Genomic DNA, 17,500 nt, shown 5'->3' on the forward strand with positions numbered 1-17,500 from the left:
CTACAATAATGCAATTGGATTGAAGGAAGCGATAATTTTGTAAGTGATTTTGCACAAAACTGTATAAATTAGAACAATTTATATGGAATGGGTTCCTGAGCAGTGGCCAATCAACCTGCAAGCCAGATCGACCAGCAACAACTGTTTACTTTTTGATGAGGAAGTGCAATCATAGGTGACAAAGAACTGTTCTTCTCTGATCTATACCCATCGGGATGATCACGGAAGTTATTAGAAGGATTCGAATGCACAAAATGTGGTTTAATCAACATCTGCCAGGAGTGGGATTCGAACCCACGCCTCCAACAGGAGACCAGAAGACCCAAACAGTTCAAGACACCGAATCCCTTTTCATACTGGCTTAAGTCTGGCGCCTTTGACCACTCGGCCATCCTGGCAAGGTGATCTCCTGATTATCACACGTTTCCATCGAGGCGGTGATACATAACTGTTCAGTCGTATTCCATTGAGGAGAGACTAGATTTTTGCAGTTCGTTGACAAATAGTGTAAGCTAAAAGAAAGACTAAGAGGTGTTTTGGTCGTAAAAGAGAAATACATTAATCTCACTTTCCAGAATGTACTAGATGGTCGTTTTGAAAAAGCGTTCTCGAGAACTTTTACACGCTTTCCTGAGTTTGCTTTTGCTCTCTGCCTTCCAGCGGCTGGTACAAAGTCCTGAATCGTTAATTACTATGAATAGGCTACAAAACGAGCTGTCAGGAGTGGGATTCGAACCCACGCCTCCAAGTGGAGACCAGAAGGCTCCACGATCCCATTGTAATAATGGAAAGGTATGTAACCTTGAGTCTGGCGCCTTGGACCGCTCGGCCATCCTGACGGTTCGGACATTCAAGCTAAGTGATTGAGTGGACTGATTACTTTCAATTCATGTTGAAAAGATATTGCAGGCGAGCATTGCATCATGAAGAAATCTGTACAAGGATCGTTTCTTGGAAAACGTAACTTAGAATCCGACCATCTGCTGAAGAGATTTCCGACTAACAAGAGATTTTTTAATATCTGTATTAAAACGATCTTTAATTACCTTGGTCCCATCGTATTGTCAGGATCTTCCGCAGTCAAATTCGACAGAGGTCAAAAACAGGGTTTGTTCGTTATAAGGAGAACTCCCTTATAATATCCTACAATAATGCAATTGGATTGAAGGAAGCGATAATTTTGTAAGTGATTTTGCACAAAACTGTATAAATTAGAACAATTTATATGGAATGGGTTCCTGAGCAGTGGCCAATCAACCTGCAAGCCAGATCGACCAGCAACAACTGTTTACTTTTTGATGAGGAAGTGCAATCATAGGTGACAAAGAACTGTTCTTCTCTGATCTATACCCGTCGGGATGATCACGGAAGTTATTAGAAGGATTCGAATGCACAAAATGTGGTTTAATCAACATCTGCCAGGAGTGGGATTCGAACCCACGCCTCCAACAGGAGACCAGAAGACCCAAACAGTTCAAGGCACGGAATTCCTTTTAATACTGGCTTAAGTCTGGCGCCTTTGACCACTCGGCCATCCTGGCAAGGTGATCTCCTGATTATCACACGTTTCCATCGAGGCGGTGATACATAACTGTTCAGTCGTATTCCATTGAGGAGAGACTAGATTTTTGCAGTTCGTTGACAAATAGTGTAAGAAAGACTAAGAGGTGTTTTGGTCGTAAAAGAGAAATACATTAATCTCACTTTCCAGAATGTACTAGATGGTCGTTTTGAAAAAGCGTTCTCGAGAACTTTTACAGGCTTTCCTAAGTTTGCTTTTGCTCTCTGCCTTCCAGCGGCTGGTACAAAGTCCTGAATCGTTAATTACTATGAATAGGCTACAAAACGAGCTGTCAGGAGTGGGATTCGAACCCACGCCTCCAAGTGGAGACCAGAAGGCTCCACGATCCCATTGTAATAATGGAAAGGTATGTAACCTTGAGTCTGGCGCCTTGGACCGCTCGGCCATCTTGACGGTTCGGACATTCAAGCTAAGTGATTGAGTCGACTGATTACTTTCAATTCATGTTAAAAAGATATTGCAGGCGAGCATTGCATCATGAAGAAATCTGTACAGAGATCGTTTCTTGGAAAACGTAACTTAGAATCCGACCATCTGCTGAAGAGATTTCCGACTAACCAGAGATTTTTTAATATCTGTATTAAAACGATCTTTAATTACCTTGGTCCCATCGTATTGTCAGGATCTTCCGCAGTCAAATTTGACAGAGGTCAAAAACAGGGTTTGTTCGTTATAAGGAGAACTCCCTTATAATATCCTACAATAATGCAATTGGATTGAAGGAAGCGATAATTTTGTGAGTGATTTTGCACAAAACTGTATAAATTAGAACAATTTATATGGAATGGGCTCCTGAGCAGTGGCCAATCAACCTGCAAGCCAGATCGACCAGCAACAACTGTTTACTTTTTGATGAGGAAGTGCAATCATAGGTGAAAAAGAACTGTTCTTCTCTGATCTATACCCGTCGGGATGATCACGGAAGTTATTAGAAGGATTCGAGTGCACAAAATGTGGTTTAATCAACATCTGCCAGGAATGGGATTCGAACCCACGCCTCCAACAGGAGACCAGAAGACCCAAACAGTTCAAGGCACGGAATTCCTTTTAATACTGGCTTAAGTCTGGCGCCTTTAACCACTCGGCCATCCTGGCAAGGTGATCTCCTGATTATCACACGTTTCCATCGAGGCGGTCATACATAACTGTTCAGTCGTATTCCATTGAGGAGAGACTAGATTTTTGCAGTTCGTTGACAAATAGTGTAAGAAAGACTAAGAGGTGTTTTGGTCGTAAAAGAGAAATACATTAATCTCACTTTCCAGAATGTACTAGATGGTCGTTTTGACAAAGCGTTTTCGAGAACTTTTACACGCTTTCCTGAGTTTGCTTTTGCTCTCTGCCTTCCAGCGGCTGGTACAAAGTCCTCAATCGTTAATTACTATGAATAGGCTACAAAAGGAGCTGTCAGAAGTGGGATTCGAACCCACTTCTCCAAGTGGAGACCAGAAGGCTCCACGATCCCATTGTAATAATGGAAAGGTATGTAACCTTGAGTCTGGCGCCTTGGACCGCTCGGCCATCCTGACGGTTTGGACATTCAAGCTAAGTGATTGAGTGGACTGATTACTTTCAATTCATGTTGAAAAGATATTGCAGGCGAGCATTGCATCATGAAGAAATCTGTACAAGGATCGTTTCTTGGAAAACGTAACTTAGAATCCCACCATTTGCTGAAGAGATTTCCGACTAACAAGAGATTTTTTAATATCTGTATTAAAACGATCTTTAATTACCTTGGTCCCATCGTATTGTCAGGATCTTCCGCAGTCAAATTCGACACAGGTCAAAAACAGGGTTTGTCCGTTATAAGCAGAACTCCGTTATAATATCCTACAATAATGCCATTGGATTGAAGGAAGCGATAATTTTGTAAGTGATTTTGCACAAAACTGTATAAATTAGAACAATTTATATGGAATGGGTTCCTGAGCAGTGGCCAATCAACCTGCAAGCCAGATCGACCAGCAACAACTGTTTACTTTTTGATGAGGAAGTGCAATCATAGGTGACAAAGAACTGTTCTTCTCTGATCTATACCCATCGGGATGATCACGGAAGTTATTAGAAGGATTCGAATGCACAAAATGTGGTTTAATCAACATCTGCCAGGAGTGGGATTCGAACCCACGCCTCCAACAGGAGACCAGAAGACCCAAACAGTTCAAGGCACGGAATCCCTTTTAATACTGGCTTAAGTCTGGCGCCTTTGACCACTCTGCCATCCTGGCAAGGTGATCTACTGATTATCACACGTTTCCATCAATGCGGTGATACATAACTGTTCAGTCGTATTCCATTGAGGAAAGACTAGATTTTTGCAGTTCGTTGACAAATAGTGTAAGAAAGACTAAGAGGTGTTTTGGTCGTAAAAGAGAAATACATTAATCTCACTTTCCAGAATGTACTAGATGGTCGTTTTGACAAAGCGTTTTCGAGAACTTTTACACGCTTTCCTGAGTTTGCTTTTGCTCTCTGCCTTCCAGCGGCTGGTACAAAGTCCTGAATCGTTAATTACTATGAATAGGCTACAAAACGAGCTGTCAGGAGTGGGATTCGAACCCACGCCTTCAAGTGGAGACCAGAAGGCTCCACGATCCCATTGTAATAATGGAAAGGTATGTAACCTTGAGTCTGGCGCCTTGGACCGCTCGGCCATCCTGACGGTTTGGACATTCAAGCTAAGTGATTGAGTCGACTGATTACTTTCAATTCATGTTGAAAAGATATTGCAGGCGAGCATTGCATCATGAAGAAATCTGTACAAGGATCGTTTCTTGGAAAACGTAACTTAGAATCCGACCGTCTGCTGAAGAGATTTCCGACTAAGAAGAGATTTTTTAATATCTGTATTAAAACGATCTTTAATTACCTTGGTCCCATCGTATTGTCAGGATATTCCGCAGTCAAATTCGACAGAGGTCAAAAACAGGGTTTGTTCGTTATAAGGAGAACTGCCTTATAATATCCTACAATAATGCAATTGGATTGAAGGAAGCGATAATTTTGTAAGTGATTTTGAACAAAACTGTATAAATTAGAACAATTTATATGGAATAGGTTCCTGAGCAGTGGCCAATCAACCTGCAAGCCAGATCGACCAGCAACAACTGTTTACTTTTTGATGAGGAAGTGCAATCATAGGTGACAAAGAACTGTTCTTCTCTGATCTATACCCGTCGGGATGATCACGGAAGTTATTAGAAGGATTCGAATGCACAAAATGTGGTTTAATCAACATCTGCCAGGAGTGGGATTCGAACCCACGCCTCCAACAGGAGACCAGAAGACCCAAACAGTTCAAGGCACGGAATTCCTTTTAATACTGGCTTAAGTCTGGCGCCTTTGACCACTCGGCCATCCTGGCAAGGTGATCTCCTAATTATCACACGTTTCCATCAAGGCGGTGATACATAACTGTTCAGTCGTATTCCATTGAGGAGAGACTAGATTTTTGCAGTTCGTTGACAAATAGTGTAAGAAAGACTAAGAGGTGTTTTGGTCGTAAAAGAGAAATACATTAATCTCACTTTCCAGAATGTACTAGATGGTCGTTTTGAAAAAGCGTTCTCGAGAACTTTTACACGCTTTCCTGAGTTTGCTTTTGCTCTCTGCCTTCCAGCGGCTGGTACAAAGTCCTGAATCGTTAATTACTATGAATAGGCTACAAAACGAGCTGTCAGGAGTGGGATTCGAACCCACGCCTCCAAGTGGAGACCAGAAGGCTCCACGATCCCATTGTAATAATGGAAAGGTATGTAACCTTGAGTCTGGCGCCTTGGACCACTCGGCCATCCTGACGGTTCGGACATTCAAGCTAAGTGATTGAGTCGACTGATTACTTTCAATTCATGTTGAAAAGATATTGCAGGCGAGCATTGCATCATGAAGAAATCTGTACAAGGATCGTTTCTTGGAAAACGTAACTTAGAATCCGACCATCTGCTGAAGAGATTTCCGACTAAGAAGAGATTTTTTAATATCTGTATTAAAACGATCTTTAATTACCTTGGTCCCATCGTATTGTCAGGATATTCCGCAGTCAAATTCGACAGAGGTCAAAAACAGGGTTTGTTCGTTATAAGGAGAACTGCCTTATAATATCCTACAATAATGCAATTGGATTGAAGGAAGCGATAATTTTGTAAGTGATTTTGAACAAAACTGTATAAATTAGAACAGTTTATATGGAATGGGTTCCTGAGCAGTGGCCAATCAACCTGCAAGCCAGATCGACCAGCAACAACTGTTTACTTTTTGATGAGGAAGTGCAATCATAGGTGACAAAGAACTGTTCTTCTCTGATCTATACCCGTCGGGATGATCACGGAAGTTATTAGAAGGATTCGAATGCACAAAATGTGGTTTAATCAACATCTGCCAGGAGTGGGATTCGAACCCACGCCTCCAACAGGAGACCAGAAGACCCAAACAGTTCAAGGCACGGAATCCCTTTTAATACTGGCTTAAGTCTGGCGCCTATGACCACTCTGCCATCCTGGCAAGGTGATCTCCTGATTATCACACGTTTCCATCGAGGCGGTCATACATAACTGTTCAGTCGTATTCCATTGAGGAGAGACTAGATTTTTGCAGTTCGTTGACAAATAGTGTAAGAAAGACTAAGAGGTGTTTTGGTCGTAAAAGAGAAATACATTAATCTCACTTTCCAGAATGTACTAGATGGTCGTTTTGACAAAGCGTTTTCGAGAACTTTTACACGCTTTCCTGAGTTTGCTTTTGCTCTCTGCCTTCCAGCGGCTGGTACAAAGTCCTCAATCGTTAATTACTATGAATAGGCTACAAAACGAGCTGTCAGAAGTGGGATTCGAACCCACGCCTCCAAGTGGAGACCAGAAGGCTCCACGATCCCATTGTAATAATGGAAAGGTATGTAACCTTGAGGCTGGCGCCTTGGACCGCTCGGCCATCCTGACGGTTCGGACATTCAAGCTAAGTGATTGAGTGGACTGATTACTTTCAATTCATGTTGAAAAGATATTGCAGGCGAGCATTGCATCATGAAGAAATCTGTACAAGGATCGTTTCTTGGAAAACGTAACTTAGAATCCCACCATTTGCTGAAGAGATTTCCGACTAACAAGAGATTTTTTAATATCTGTATTAAAACGATCTTTAATTACCTTGGTCCCATCGTATTGTCAGGATCTTCCGCAGTCAAATTCGACACAGGTCAAAAACAGGGTTTGTCCGTTATAAGCAGAACTCCGTTATAATATCCTACAATAATGCCATTGGATTGAAGGAAGCGATAATTTTGTAAGTGATTTTGCACAAAACTGTATAAATTAGAACAATTTATATGGAATGGGTTCCTGAGCAGTGGCCAATCAACCTGCAAGCTAGATCGACCAGCAACAACTGTTTACTTTTTGATGAGGAAGTGCAATCATAGGTGACAAAGAACTGTTCTTCTCTGATCTATACCCATCGGGATGATCACGGAAGTTATTAGAAGGATTCGAATGCACAAAATGTGGTTTAATCAACATCTGCCAGGAGTGGGATTCGAACCCACGCCTCCAACAGGAGACCAGAAGACCCAAACAGTTCAAGGCACGGAATCCCTTTTAATACTGGCTTAAGTCTGGCGCCTTTGACCACTCTGCCATCCTGGCAAGGTGATCTCCTGATTATCACACGTTTCCATCAATGCGGTGATACATAACTGTTCAGTCGTATTCCATTGAGGAAAGACTAGATTTTTGCAGTTCGTTGACAAATAGTGTAAGAAAGACTAAGAGGTGTTTTGGTCGTAAAAGAGAATTACATTAATCTCACTTTCCAGAATGTACTAGATGGTCGTTTTGACAAAGCGTTTTCGAGAACTTTTACACGCTTTCCTGAGTTTGCTTTTGCTCTCTGCCTTCCAGCGGCTGGTACAAAGTCCTGAATCGTTAATTACTATGAATAGGCTACAAAACGAGCTGTCAGGAGTGGGATTCGAACCCACGCCTTCAAGTGGAGACCAGAAGGCTCCACGATCCCATTGTAATAATGGAAAGGTATGTAACCTTGAGTCTGGCGCCTTGGACCGCTCGGCCATCCTGACGGTTCGGACATTCAAGCTAAGTGATTGAGTCGACTGATTACTTTCAATTCATGTTGAAAAGATATTGCAGGCGAGCATTGCATCATGAAGAAATCTGTACAAGGATCGTTTCTTGGAAAACGTAACTTAGAATCCGACCATCTGCTGAAGAGATTTCCGACTAAGAAGAGATTTTTTAATATCTGTATTAAAACGATCTTTAATTACCTTGGTCCCATCGTATTGTCAGGATATTCCGCAGTCAAATTCGACAGAGGTCAAAAACAGGGTTTGTTCGTTATAAGGAGAACTGCCTTATAATATCCTACAATAATGCAATTGGATTGAAGGAAGCGATAATTTTGTAAGTGATTTTGAACAAAACTGTATAAATTAGAACAGTTTATATGGAATGGGTTCCTGAGCAGTGGCCAATCAACCTGCAAGCCAGATCGACCAGCAACAACTGTTTACTTTTTGATGAGGAAGTGCAATCATAGGTGACAAAGAACTGTTCTTCTCTGATCTATACCCGTCGGGATGATCACGGAAGTTATTAGAAGGATTCGAATGCACAAAATGTGGTTTAATCAACATCTGCCAGGAGTGGGATTCGAACCCACGCCTCCAACAGGAGACCAGAAGACCCAAACAGTTCAAGGCACGGAATCCCTTTTAATACTGGCTTAAGTCTGGCGCCTATGACCACTCTGCCATCCTGGCAAGGTGATCTCCTGATTATCACACTTTTCCATCGAGGCGGTCATACATAACTGTTCAGTCGTATTCCATTGAGGAGAGACTAGATTTTTGCAGTTCGTTGACAAATAGTGTAAGAAAGACTAAGAGGTGTTTTGGTCGTAAAAGAGAAATACATTAATCTCACTTTCCAGAATGTACTAGATGGTCGTTTTGACAAAGCGTTTTCGAGAACTTTTACACGCTTTCCTGAGTTTGCTTTTGCTCTCTGCCTTCCAGCGGCTGGTACAAAGTCCTCAATCGTTAATTACTATGAATAGGCTACAAAACGAGCTGTCAGAAGTGGGATTCGAACCCACGCCTCCAAGTGGGGACCAGAAGGCTCCACGATCCCATTGTAATAATGGAAAGGTATGTAACCTTGAGTCTGGCGCCTTGGACCGCTCGGCCATCCTGACGGTTCGGACATTCAAGCTAAGTGATTGAGTGGACTGATTACTTTCAATTCATGTTGAAAAGATATTGCAGGCGAGCATTGCATCATGAAGAAATCTGTACAAGGATCGTTTCTTGGAAAACGTAACTTAGAATCCCACCATTTGCTGAAGAGATTTCCGACTAACAAGAGATTTTTTAATATCTGTATTAAAACGATCTTTAATTACCTTGGTCCCATCGTATTGTCAGGATCTTCCGCAGTCAAATTTGACACAGGTCAAAAACAGGGTTTGTCCGTTATAAGCAGAACTCCGTTATAATATCCTACAATAATGCCATTGGATTGAAGGAAGCGATAATTTTGTAAGTGATTTTGCACAAAACTGTATAAATTAGAACAATTTATATGGAATGGGTTCCTGAGCAGTGGCCAATCAACCTGCAAGCCAGATCGACCAGCAACAACTGTTTACTTTTTGATGAGGAAGTGCAATCATAGGTGACAAAGAACTGTTCTTCTCTGATCTATACCCATCGGGATGATCACGGAAGTTATTAGAAGGATTCGAATGCACAAAATGTGGTTTAATCAACATCTGCCAGGAGTGGGATTCGAACCCACGCCTCCAACAGGAGACCAGAAGACCCAAACAGTTCAAGGCACGGAATCCCTTTTAATACTGGCTTAAGTCTGGCGCCTTTGACCACTCTGCCATCCTGGCAAGGTGATCTCCTGATTATCACACGTTTCCATCAATGCGGTGATACATAACTGTTCAGTCGTATTCCATTGAGGAAAGACTAGATTTTTGCAGTTCGTTGACAAATAGTGTAAGAAAGACTAAGAGGTGTTTTGGTCGTAAAAGAGAAATACATTAATCTCACTTTCCAGAATGTACTAGATGGTCGTTTTGAGAAAGCGTTTTCGAGAACTTTTACACGCTTTCCTGAGTTTGCTTTTGCTCTCTGCCTTCCAGCGGCTGGTACAAAGTCCTGAATCGTTAATTACTATGAATAGGCTACAAAACGAGCTGTCAGGAGTGGGATTCGAACCCACGCCTTCAAGTGGAGACCAGAAGGCTCCACGATCCCATTGTAATAATGGAAAGGTATGTAACCTTGAGTCTGGCGCCTTGGACCGCTCGGCCATCCTGACGGTTTGGACATTCAAGCTAAGTGATTGAGTCGACTGATTACTTTCAATTCATGTTGAAAAGATATTGCAGGCGAGCATTGCATCATGAAGAAATCTGTACAAGGATCGTTTCTTGGAAAACGTAACTTAGAATCCGACCATCTGCTGAAGAGATTTCCGACTAAGAAGAGATTTTTTAATATCTGTATTAAAACGATCTTTAATTACCTTGGTCCCATCGTATTGTCAGGATATTCCGCAGTCAAATTCGACAGAGGTCAAAAACAGGGTTTGTTCGTTATAAGGAGAACTGCCTTATAATATCCTACAATAATGCAATTGGATTGAAGGAAGCGATAATTTTGTAAGTGATTTTGAACAAAACTGTATAAATTAGAACAATTTATATGGAATGGGTTCCTGAGCAGTGGCCAATCAACCTGCAAGCCAGATCGACCAGCAACAACTGTTTACTTTTTGATGAGGAAGTGCAATCATAGGTGACAAAGAACTGTTCTTCTCTGATCTATACCCGTCGGGATGATCACGGAAGTTATTAGAAGGATTCGAATGCACAAAATGTGGTTTAATCAACATCTGCCAGGAGTGGGATTCGAACCCACGCCTCCAACAGGAGACCAGAAGACCCAAACAGTTCAAGGCACGGAATTCCTTTTAATACTGGCTTAAGTCTGGCGCCTTTGACCACTCGGCCATCCTGGCAAGGTGATCTCCTAATTATCACACGTTTCCATCAAGGCGGTGATACATAACTGTTCAGTCGTATTCCATTGAGGAGAGACTAGATTTTTGCAGTTCGTTGACAAATAGTGTAAGAAAGACTAAGAGGTGTTTTGGTCGTAAAAGAGAAATACATTAATCTCACTTTCCAGAATGTACTAGATGGTCGTTTTGAAAAAGCGTTCTCGAGAACTTTTACACGCTTTCCTGAGTTTGCTTTTGCTCTCTGCCTTCCAGCGGCTGGTACAAAGTCCTGAATCGTTAATTACTATGAATAGGCTACAAAACGAGCTGTCAGGAGTGGGATTCGAACCCACGCCTCCAAGTGGAGACCAGAAGGCTCCACGATCCCATTGTAATAATGGAAAGGTATGTAACCTTGAGTCTGGCGCCTTGGACCACTCGGCCATCCTGACGGTTCGGACATTCAAGCTAAGTGATTGAGTCGACTGATTACTTTCAATTCATGTTGAAAAGATATTGCAGGCGAGCATTGCATCATGAAGAAATCTGTACAAGGATCGTTTCTTGGAAAACGTAACTTAGAATCCGACCATCTGCTGAAGAGATTTCCGACTAAGAAGAGATTTTTTAATATCTGTATTAAAACGATCTTTAATTACCTTGGTCCCATCGTATTGTCAGGATATTCCGCAGTCAAATTCGACAGAGGTCAAAAACAGGGTTTGTTCGTTACAAGGAGAACTGCCTTATAATATCCTACAATAATGCAATTGGATTGAAGGAAGCGATAATTTTGTAAGTGATTTTGAACAAAACTGTATAAATTAGAACAGTTTATATGGAATGGGTTCCTGAGCAGTGGCCAATCAACCTGCAAGCCAGATCGACCAGCAACAACTGTTTACTTTTTGATGAGGAAGTGCAATCATAGGTGACAAAGAACTGTTCTTCTCTGATCTATACCCGTCGGGATGATCACGGAAGTTATTAGAAGGATTCGAATGCACAAAATGTGGTTTAATCAACATCTGCCAGGAGTGGGATTCGAACCCACGCCTCCAACAGGAGACCAGAAGACCCAAACAGTTCAAGGCACGGAATCCCTTTTAATACTGGCTTAAGTCTGGCGACTTTGACCACTCGGCCATCCTGGCAAGGTGATCTCCTGATTATCACACGTTTCCATCAAGGCGGTGATACATAACTGTTCAGTCGTATTCCATTGAGGAGAGACTAGATTTTTGCAGTTCGTTGACAAATAGTGTAAGAAAGATTAAGAGGTGTTTTGGTCGTAAAAGAGAAATACATTAATCTCACTTTCCAGAATGTACTAGATGGTCGTTTTGAAAAAGCGTTCTCGAGAACTTTTACACGCTTTCCTGAGTTTGCTTTTGCTCTGTGCCTTCCAGCGGCTGGTACAAAGTCCTCAATCGTTAATTACTATGAATAGGCTACAAAACGAGCTGTCAGGAGTGGGATTCGAACCCACGCCTCCAAGTGGAGACCAGAAGGCTCCACGATCCCATTGTAATAATGGAAAGGTATGTAACCTTGAGTCTGGCGCCTTGGACCGCTCGGCCATCCTGACGGTTCGGACATTCAAGCTAAGTGATTGAGTCGACTGATTACTTTCAATTCATGTTGAAAAGATATTGCAGGCGAGCATTGCATCATGAAGAAATCTGTACAAGGATCGTTTCTTGGAAAACGTAACTTAGAATCCGACCATCTGCTGAAGAGATTTCCGACTAACAAGAGATTTTTTAATATCTGTGTTAAAACGATCTTTAATTACCTTGGTCCCATCGTATTGTCAGGATCTTCCGCAGTCAAATTCAACAGAGGTCAAAGACAAGGTTTGTCCGTTATAAGGAGAACTCTCTTATAATATCCTACAATAATGCCATTGGATTGAAGGAAGCGATAATTTTGTAAGTGATTTTGCACAAAAATGTATAAATTAGAACAATTTATATGGAATGGGTTCCTGAGCAGTGGCCAATCAACCTGCAAGCCAGATCGACCAGCAACAACTGTTTACTTTTTGATGAGGAAGTGCAATCATAGGTGACAAAGAACTGTTCTTCTCTGATCTATACCCGTCGGGATGATCACGGAAGTTATTAGAAGGATTCGAAAGCACAAAATGTGGTTTAATCAACATCTGCCAGGAGTGGGATTCGAACCCACGCCTCCAACAGGAGACCAGAAGACCCAAACAGTTCAAGGCACGGAATCCCTTTTCATACTGGCTTAAGTCTGGCGCCTTTGACCACTCGGCCATCCTGGCAAGGTGATCTCCTGATTATCACACGTTTCCATCAAGGCGGTGATACATAACTGTTCAGTCGTATTCCATTGAGGAGAGACTAGATTTTTGCAGTTCGTTGACAAATAGTGTAAGAAAGACTAAGAGGTGTTTTGGTCGTAAAAGAGAAATAGATTAATCTCACTTTCCAGAATGTACTAGATGGTCGTTTTGAAAAAGCGTTCTCGAGAACTTTTACACGCTTTCCTGAGTTTGCTTTTGCTCTCTGCCTTCCAGCGGCTGGTACAAAGTCCTCAATCGTTAATTACTATGAATAGGCTACAAAACGAGCTGTCAGGAGTGGGATTCGAACCCACGCCTCCAAGTGGAGACCAGAAGACTCCACGATCCCATTGTAATAATGGAAAGGTATGTAACCTTGAGTCTGGCGCCTTGGACCGCTCGGCCATCCTGACGGTTCGGACATTCAAGCTAAGTGATTGAGTCGACTGATTACTTTCAATTCATGTTGAAAAGATATTGCAGGCGAGCATTGCATCATGAAGAAATCTGTACAAGGATCGTTTCTTGGAAAACGTAACTTAGAATCCGACCATCTGCTGAAGAGATTTCCGACTAACAAGAGATTTTTTAATATCTGTATTAAAACGATCTTTAATTACCTTGGTCCCATCGTATTGTGAGGATCTTTCGCACTCAAATTCGACAGAGGTCAAGAACAGGGTTTGCATAGGTAATCACATGAGGCCGAGTAGTATGTATGGGTTATTGACCAAGCGTGAGGTCAAGATGACTGGATATTGGCCAAGTTCTTTTTTTGCGTATTTATTGACCGAGACGAAGTCGAGGTCCATAAACACGCAAAAAAAGAACGAGGCCAATATCCAGTCATCTTGACCGAACAATCTTGGTCAATAAAGGATTTATTATATGACTTAAAACACCAAAAAATGATCTTTGATCTTGCGGGACCAAGCGAGAAATCCCGAGCGGGCAGTATCGCTCCATCTTGCCTGCTCGGGTAGCCAATCAGAGCGCGCGATTTGGTTCATCTTGCCCGCTCACGGAGTTAGTCATATAATAATAAGGATTAATTGCACGAGTGTTATGGAAATTTTCTAAAATTGCCCAAGTCGCGAAGCGACGATTGCAATTTTGAAAGTTTTCAAAACACAAGTGCTATTAATCCTTAATAGTACGAGGACTCTTGCGATTAATTGTTTATCAATAAAGGGCAAAATTTATACGTTGCTATGTAACGGATTACCCAATCATTGACAGGTAATCAAGCCCTCTCTTGATTAACAAAAACGCCCTCGATTAAGAAAAAATGCCCTCTGTCTCAGCTAATCAGCGCTCAGTAATTTTGCCCTTTATTGATAAGTCCATTCTAATGAGAGCTCCGTTACAATATCGTACAATAATGCCATTGGATTGAAGGAAGCGATAATTTTGTAAGTGATTTTGCACAAAACTGTATAAATTAGAACAATTTATATGGAATGGGTTCCTGAGCAGTGGCCAATCAACCTGCAAGCCAGATCGACCAGCAACAACTGTTTACTTTTTGATGAGGAAGTGCAATCATAGGTGACAAAGAACTGTTCTTCTCTGATCTATACCCATCGGGATGATCACGGAAGTTATTAGAAGGATTCGAATGCACAAAATGTGGTTTAATCAACATCTGCCAGGAGTGGGATTCGAACCCACGCCTCCAACAGGAGACCAGAAGACCCAAACAGTTCAAGGCACGGAATCCCTTTTAATACTGGCTTAAGTCTGGCGCCTTTGACCACCTGGCCATCTTGGCAAGGTGATCTCCTGATTATCACACGTTTCCATCGAGGCGGTGATACATAACTGTTCAGTCGTATTCCATTGAGGAGAGAGTAGATTTTGGCACTTCGTTGAGAAACGGGGAGCCTTCGAACGTAGACGTTTTTTTGGCGGTCGCTGCAAATAGGGTAAGAATGACTAAGAACTGTTTAGGTCGTAAAAGAGAAATTTATCTTATTGCCGACTGAGGTTCCGAAATTGCATTATCAAGACAGAGGTCACAGTTTTTCACTATACGGACCGGCCCTAAGCTGGTAAATAACTTCTTTTTTTCCTCTCTCTCTCTCTCTCTCTCTCTCTGAAATGACTTTTATTATATTATTGTTGACCGTTTCCACACACACATCACTGTCATCGAATGCAGTACAATGCGACAGGAATAATGTTTCAAAGAAGAACATTCTTATTTGAATATTGTTTCCAACTTTCTTGTTTTGAATTAGCTTTATTTTGTCCTTAAATAGATTCGAATGGAGAATGATTTACACATACGAAATTTTAATGGCACACATTGGGAACTCGGAAAAATCCGAGCCCCAGATTTGATTCGAACCATGTGGTCAACGTACTTTTTAAGGAGTAGCATTAGCAAACCCTTCAAGACATCGAGGCTGCGGCCAGGGTTGGTTTAACTCCCGTAACAGGTGCCTATTGCCGTTTTATTACTTCCGATAAAATAACGCTGAAATCAGGCACTGATCCCTAAAACCGCGGAATTAAGTCAGTCAAGTCACTGAGCGCCTCTTCCAGACGTGGAAGCTCCGAGGTAGCAAACCGAAATTCGGCTTTGGTTTCAGACTCGGACGAATCATCCAGTGTATTGTTGATCCTTTCATATTTCGAATACGGGAAACAAGGATTATTTTTGTTTGTGAGTTCTAAAATTGCCTGCAATTCTTCTTCATCGATCATGTCGTTTACAAAAAGGGCAACTGAAGCTTCCTGCATTGACCTTCTGCTCAACATTTAGCCGGGAAAAACTATTTCGTTGCCTGTTGTTGCAAATTGACAATCTAAAGTTTTATTTGATGCTGACGCGACGGCTACATGCAATACTCTAGTGCTAGCCTCCCACGTCTAATTTCGTAGTCGTAGTCCTTGCCGGATCTAAAGGTCTCTTTTACATACCCTACAGCCCGTAGTAGTAGTAGTAGTAGTAGTAGTAGTAGTAGTAGTAGTAGTAGTAGTAGTAGTAGTAGTAGTAGTAGTAGTAGTAGTAGTAGTAGGCATCCGTCTATCTCGGAAGATAAAGGAAGCGCCTTGGTTGGTCAGAGTTAGTCCTGTTGAGGGCAGCGTCTGGAGTGGCTTAGCAAGCCGATCCTTGCATGGCAGTCTTTTTCCACAAGTACTGCAGGCAAAGTCGGAGTGTGTGTTGGGTGGCAGAGCTTGCTGGCCTAGCTTCCCGTGTTGTCCTCTCTTCTCCAGCTGTACGTTGCGCTTTGTCTGGCCCCACTTGATACCTTCACGAACAGCGTGACCCCAAGTTGCTGCGGCCGTAAGCCAGCGTTTCCCAGCTGGTTGGGTCGATGTCTATGAGCTTCAGGTTGCGCTTGCACACTTCTTTGAAGCGCAGTGCTGGTCGGCCTGTTGGGCGATATCCGTACATGATGTCTTTGGGAATGCGGCCGTCTTCCATCCGACGCACGTGTCCGAACTAACGCAGTCTTCGCTGGCTAAGTCGGAGGTGCATGCTCAGGCAGCCAGCCTGCTGCAACGCGGCGGTATTGGTGACTTTATCAAGCCATGTGATCCCCAGGATCTGATGTAGGCAACAGAGATGAAAACTGTCTAGTCGTTTCTCCTGTCTGGCGAAGGTTGTCCAGGATTCACTGCCGTACAGCAGGGTGCTGAGGACGCATACCTGATGGATGCACTTTGAGTTTGGTATTCGGATTCAGTTGGTTGTTCTCCAACACTCTTCTGCTCAATTTGGCCATTACACCAACGGCTTTTGCAATCCGCATGTCGATTTCCTTGTCAAGCGACACGTTGCTGGTGATGGTGGAGGCCAAGTAGGTAAAGTGGTCCGTGACCTCGAGTTCTTCATTATCACCGGATGCTGAGGATTGGTGGCTTTGGGATGTCTTGGCCCAGGATACACGTTTTCTTGATGCTGATGGTTAATCTAAACTACTTGCAGGCATGAGCAAATCGATTCATTAGTTGTTGGAGATCTTCGTCTGTGTTCGAAGTCAGGGCTGCATCATCAGCGAAAAGCATTTCTCTGATGAGGACTGCGCACCTTAGTCTTAGCTCTCAGATGGGCTAGGTTAAACAGCTTCCCGTCACTTTTGGTGTGCAGGTGTACATCTCTTGTTGAGCGCTTAAAAGCAAAATGGAGCAGAAGCGAGAAAAAAGATCCCGCCGGAATAATGTCGGGGCAAGGACACAGCCTTGCTTCACCCGGATGATGAAGGGTTTGATGTTTCGCCGTCGTAGCTGACCACGCCGTGCGTTGTGTATATTAGCTATAATAATGGCAAAGGAAAAAAAATATACTAGTATCTGTTTGAAGTGCAGGTAAAAGCCGAAATGTAGAAGTGTTCCTCGCACTTAACTGGACGATTACTTTTTTTGTAGTCATCTTAGTCCAGTCAATATATTATTTCGACCCATCACAAATTGCAACAGAAGGTTTTTCTTCGCCATTTATCTCATTGAAGTACACAGATCAACATATCAAAAGTCTAGAAAAATCTGAGATGGGGAACATATAATTTTTTTTTACTGAGACAATATAGCGTTAGATGGGCCGCATGAAAACGAGGTTGTCTACATTAA

The 17,500-nt window shown here is 42.4% G+C and overlaps 25 non-coding genes across 25 annotated transcripts; all 25 read right to left on the bottom strand.

The window, feature by feature from the left end:
• Positions 1-273: 273 nt before the first annotated feature.
• On the bottom strand, positions 274-398 carry Trnal-uaa (transfer RNA leucine (anticodon UAA)). Its single transcript has 2 exons — positions 361-398; positions 274-319 (listed from the first exon to the last, which is right to left on the bottom strand). It is a non-coding gene; the product is annotated as a tRNA-Leu (tRNA).
• Positions 399-715: 317 nt separating this feature from the next.
• Positions 716-839, bottom strand: Trnal-caa (transfer RNA leucine (anticodon CAA)). The gene is made up of 2 exons: positions 802-839; positions 716-761 (listed from the first exon to the last, which is right to left on the bottom strand). It is a non-coding gene; the product is annotated as a tRNA-Leu (tRNA).
• A 577-nt stretch (positions 840-1,416) lies between these two features.
• On the bottom strand, positions 1,417-1,541 carry Trnal-uaa (transfer RNA leucine (anticodon UAA)). The gene is made up of 2 exons: positions 1,504-1,541; positions 1,417-1,462 (listed from the first exon to the last, which is right to left on the bottom strand). It is a non-coding gene; the product is annotated as a tRNA-Leu (tRNA).
• Positions 1,542-1,851: 310 nt separating this feature from the next.
• Trnal-caa (transfer RNA leucine (anticodon CAA)) lies at positions 1,852-1,975 on the bottom strand. Its single transcript has 2 exons — positions 1,938-1,975; positions 1,852-1,897 (listed from the first exon to the last, which is right to left on the bottom strand). It is a non-coding gene; the product is annotated as a tRNA-Leu (tRNA).
• Positions 1,976-2,552: 577 nt separating this feature from the next.
• Trnal-uaa (transfer RNA leucine (anticodon UAA)) lies at positions 2,553-2,677 on the bottom strand. The gene is made up of 2 exons: positions 2,640-2,677; positions 2,553-2,598 (listed from the first exon to the last, which is right to left on the bottom strand). It is a non-coding gene; the product is annotated as a tRNA-Leu (tRNA).
• Positions 2,678-2,987: 310 nt separating this feature from the next.
• Positions 2,988-3,111, bottom strand: Trnal-caa (transfer RNA leucine (anticodon CAA)). The gene is made up of 2 exons: positions 3,074-3,111; positions 2,988-3,033 (listed from the first exon to the last, which is right to left on the bottom strand). It is a non-coding gene; the product is annotated as a tRNA-Leu (tRNA).
• A 577-nt stretch (positions 3,112-3,688) lies between these two features.
• Trnal-uaa (transfer RNA leucine (anticodon UAA)) lies at positions 3,689-3,813 on the bottom strand. Its single transcript has 2 exons — positions 3,776-3,813; positions 3,689-3,734 (listed from the first exon to the last, which is right to left on the bottom strand). It is a non-coding gene; the product is annotated as a tRNA-Leu (tRNA).
• Positions 3,814-4,123: 310 nt separating this feature from the next.
• On the bottom strand, positions 4,124-4,247 carry Trnal-caa (transfer RNA leucine (anticodon CAA)). Its single transcript has 2 exons — positions 4,210-4,247; positions 4,124-4,169 (listed from the first exon to the last, which is right to left on the bottom strand). It is a non-coding gene; the product is annotated as a tRNA-Leu (tRNA).
• Positions 4,248-4,824: 577 nt separating this feature from the next.
• Trnal-uaa (transfer RNA leucine (anticodon UAA)) lies at positions 4,825-4,949 on the bottom strand. Its single transcript has 2 exons — positions 4,912-4,949; positions 4,825-4,870 (listed from the first exon to the last, which is right to left on the bottom strand). It is a non-coding gene; the product is annotated as a tRNA-Leu (tRNA).
• A 310-nt stretch (positions 4,950-5,259) lies between these two features.
• On the bottom strand, positions 5,260-5,383 carry Trnal-caa (transfer RNA leucine (anticodon CAA)). The gene is made up of 2 exons: positions 5,346-5,383; positions 5,260-5,305 (listed from the first exon to the last, which is right to left on the bottom strand). It is a non-coding gene; the product is annotated as a tRNA-Leu (tRNA).
• A 577-nt stretch (positions 5,384-5,960) lies between these two features.
• On the bottom strand, positions 5,961-6,085 carry Trnal-uaa (transfer RNA leucine (anticodon UAA)). Its single transcript has 2 exons — positions 6,048-6,085; positions 5,961-6,006 (listed from the first exon to the last, which is right to left on the bottom strand). It is a non-coding gene; the product is annotated as a tRNA-Leu (tRNA).
• Positions 6,086-6,395: 310 nt separating this feature from the next.
• Trnal-caa (transfer RNA leucine (anticodon CAA)) lies at positions 6,396-6,519 on the bottom strand. The gene is made up of 2 exons: positions 6,482-6,519; positions 6,396-6,441 (listed from the first exon to the last, which is right to left on the bottom strand). It is a non-coding gene; the product is annotated as a tRNA-Leu (tRNA).
• A 577-nt stretch (positions 6,520-7,096) lies between these two features.
• On the bottom strand, positions 7,097-7,221 carry Trnal-uaa (transfer RNA leucine (anticodon UAA)). Its single transcript has 2 exons — positions 7,184-7,221; positions 7,097-7,142 (listed from the first exon to the last, which is right to left on the bottom strand). It is a non-coding gene; the product is annotated as a tRNA-Leu (tRNA).
• Positions 7,222-7,531: 310 nt separating this feature from the next.
• On the bottom strand, positions 7,532-7,655 carry Trnal-caa (transfer RNA leucine (anticodon CAA)). The gene is made up of 2 exons: positions 7,618-7,655; positions 7,532-7,577 (listed from the first exon to the last, which is right to left on the bottom strand). It is a non-coding gene; the product is annotated as a tRNA-Leu (tRNA).
• Positions 7,656-8,232: 577 nt separating this feature from the next.
• Positions 8,233-8,357, bottom strand: Trnal-uaa (transfer RNA leucine (anticodon UAA)). The gene is made up of 2 exons: positions 8,320-8,357; positions 8,233-8,278 (listed from the first exon to the last, which is right to left on the bottom strand). It is a non-coding gene; the product is annotated as a tRNA-Leu (tRNA).
• A 310-nt stretch (positions 8,358-8,667) lies between these two features.
• Trnal-caa (transfer RNA leucine (anticodon CAA)) lies at positions 8,668-8,791 on the bottom strand. Its single transcript has 2 exons — positions 8,754-8,791; positions 8,668-8,713 (listed from the first exon to the last, which is right to left on the bottom strand). It is a non-coding gene; the product is annotated as a tRNA-Leu (tRNA).
• A 577-nt stretch (positions 8,792-9,368) lies between these two features.
• Trnal-uaa (transfer RNA leucine (anticodon UAA)) lies at positions 9,369-9,493 on the bottom strand. The gene is made up of 2 exons: positions 9,456-9,493; positions 9,369-9,414 (listed from the first exon to the last, which is right to left on the bottom strand). It is a non-coding gene; the product is annotated as a tRNA-Leu (tRNA).
• Positions 9,494-9,803: 310 nt separating this feature from the next.
• Positions 9,804-9,927, bottom strand: Trnal-caa (transfer RNA leucine (anticodon CAA)). Its single transcript has 2 exons — positions 9,890-9,927; positions 9,804-9,849 (listed from the first exon to the last, which is right to left on the bottom strand). It is a non-coding gene; the product is annotated as a tRNA-Leu (tRNA).
• Positions 9,928-10,504: 577 nt separating this feature from the next.
• Positions 10,505-10,629, bottom strand: Trnal-uaa (transfer RNA leucine (anticodon UAA)). The gene is made up of 2 exons: positions 10,592-10,629; positions 10,505-10,550 (listed from the first exon to the last, which is right to left on the bottom strand). It is a non-coding gene; the product is annotated as a tRNA-Leu (tRNA).
• Positions 10,630-10,939: 310 nt separating this feature from the next.
• On the bottom strand, positions 10,940-11,063 carry Trnal-caa (transfer RNA leucine (anticodon CAA)). The gene is made up of 2 exons: positions 11,026-11,063; positions 10,940-10,985 (listed from the first exon to the last, which is right to left on the bottom strand). It is a non-coding gene; the product is annotated as a tRNA-Leu (tRNA).
• A 577-nt stretch (positions 11,064-11,640) lies between these two features.
• Positions 11,641-11,765, bottom strand: Trnal-uaa (transfer RNA leucine (anticodon UAA)). Its single transcript has 2 exons — positions 11,728-11,765; positions 11,641-11,686 (listed from the first exon to the last, which is right to left on the bottom strand). It is a non-coding gene; the product is annotated as a tRNA-Leu (tRNA).
• Positions 11,766-12,075: 310 nt separating this feature from the next.
• Positions 12,076-12,199, bottom strand: Trnal-caa (transfer RNA leucine (anticodon CAA)). Its single transcript has 2 exons — positions 12,162-12,199; positions 12,076-12,121 (listed from the first exon to the last, which is right to left on the bottom strand). It is a non-coding gene; the product is annotated as a tRNA-Leu (tRNA).
• A 577-nt stretch (positions 12,200-12,776) lies between these two features.
• On the bottom strand, positions 12,777-12,901 carry Trnal-uaa (transfer RNA leucine (anticodon UAA)). The gene is made up of 2 exons: positions 12,864-12,901; positions 12,777-12,822 (listed from the first exon to the last, which is right to left on the bottom strand). It is a non-coding gene; the product is annotated as a tRNA-Leu (tRNA).
• A 310-nt stretch (positions 12,902-13,211) lies between these two features.
• On the bottom strand, positions 13,212-13,335 carry Trnal-caa (transfer RNA leucine (anticodon CAA)). Its single transcript has 2 exons — positions 13,298-13,335; positions 13,212-13,257 (listed from the first exon to the last, which is right to left on the bottom strand). It is a non-coding gene; the product is annotated as a tRNA-Leu (tRNA).
• Positions 13,336-14,568: 1,233 nt separating this feature from the next.
• Trnal-uaa (transfer RNA leucine (anticodon UAA)) lies at positions 14,569-14,693 on the bottom strand. Its single transcript has 2 exons — positions 14,656-14,693; positions 14,569-14,614 (listed from the first exon to the last, which is right to left on the bottom strand). It is a non-coding gene; the product is annotated as a tRNA-Leu (tRNA).
• Between the last annotated feature and the right edge of the window lie 2,807 nt (positions 14,694-17,500).

This window comes from Montipora foliosa, chromosome 8 (genome assembly GCF_036669935.1).
Source record: "Montipora foliosa isolate CH-2021 chromosome 8, ASM3666993v2, whole genome shotgun sequence".
NCBI classification, from domain to species: Eukaryota; Metazoa; Cnidaria; class Anthozoa; order Scleractinia; family Acroporidae; genus Montipora; species Montipora foliosa.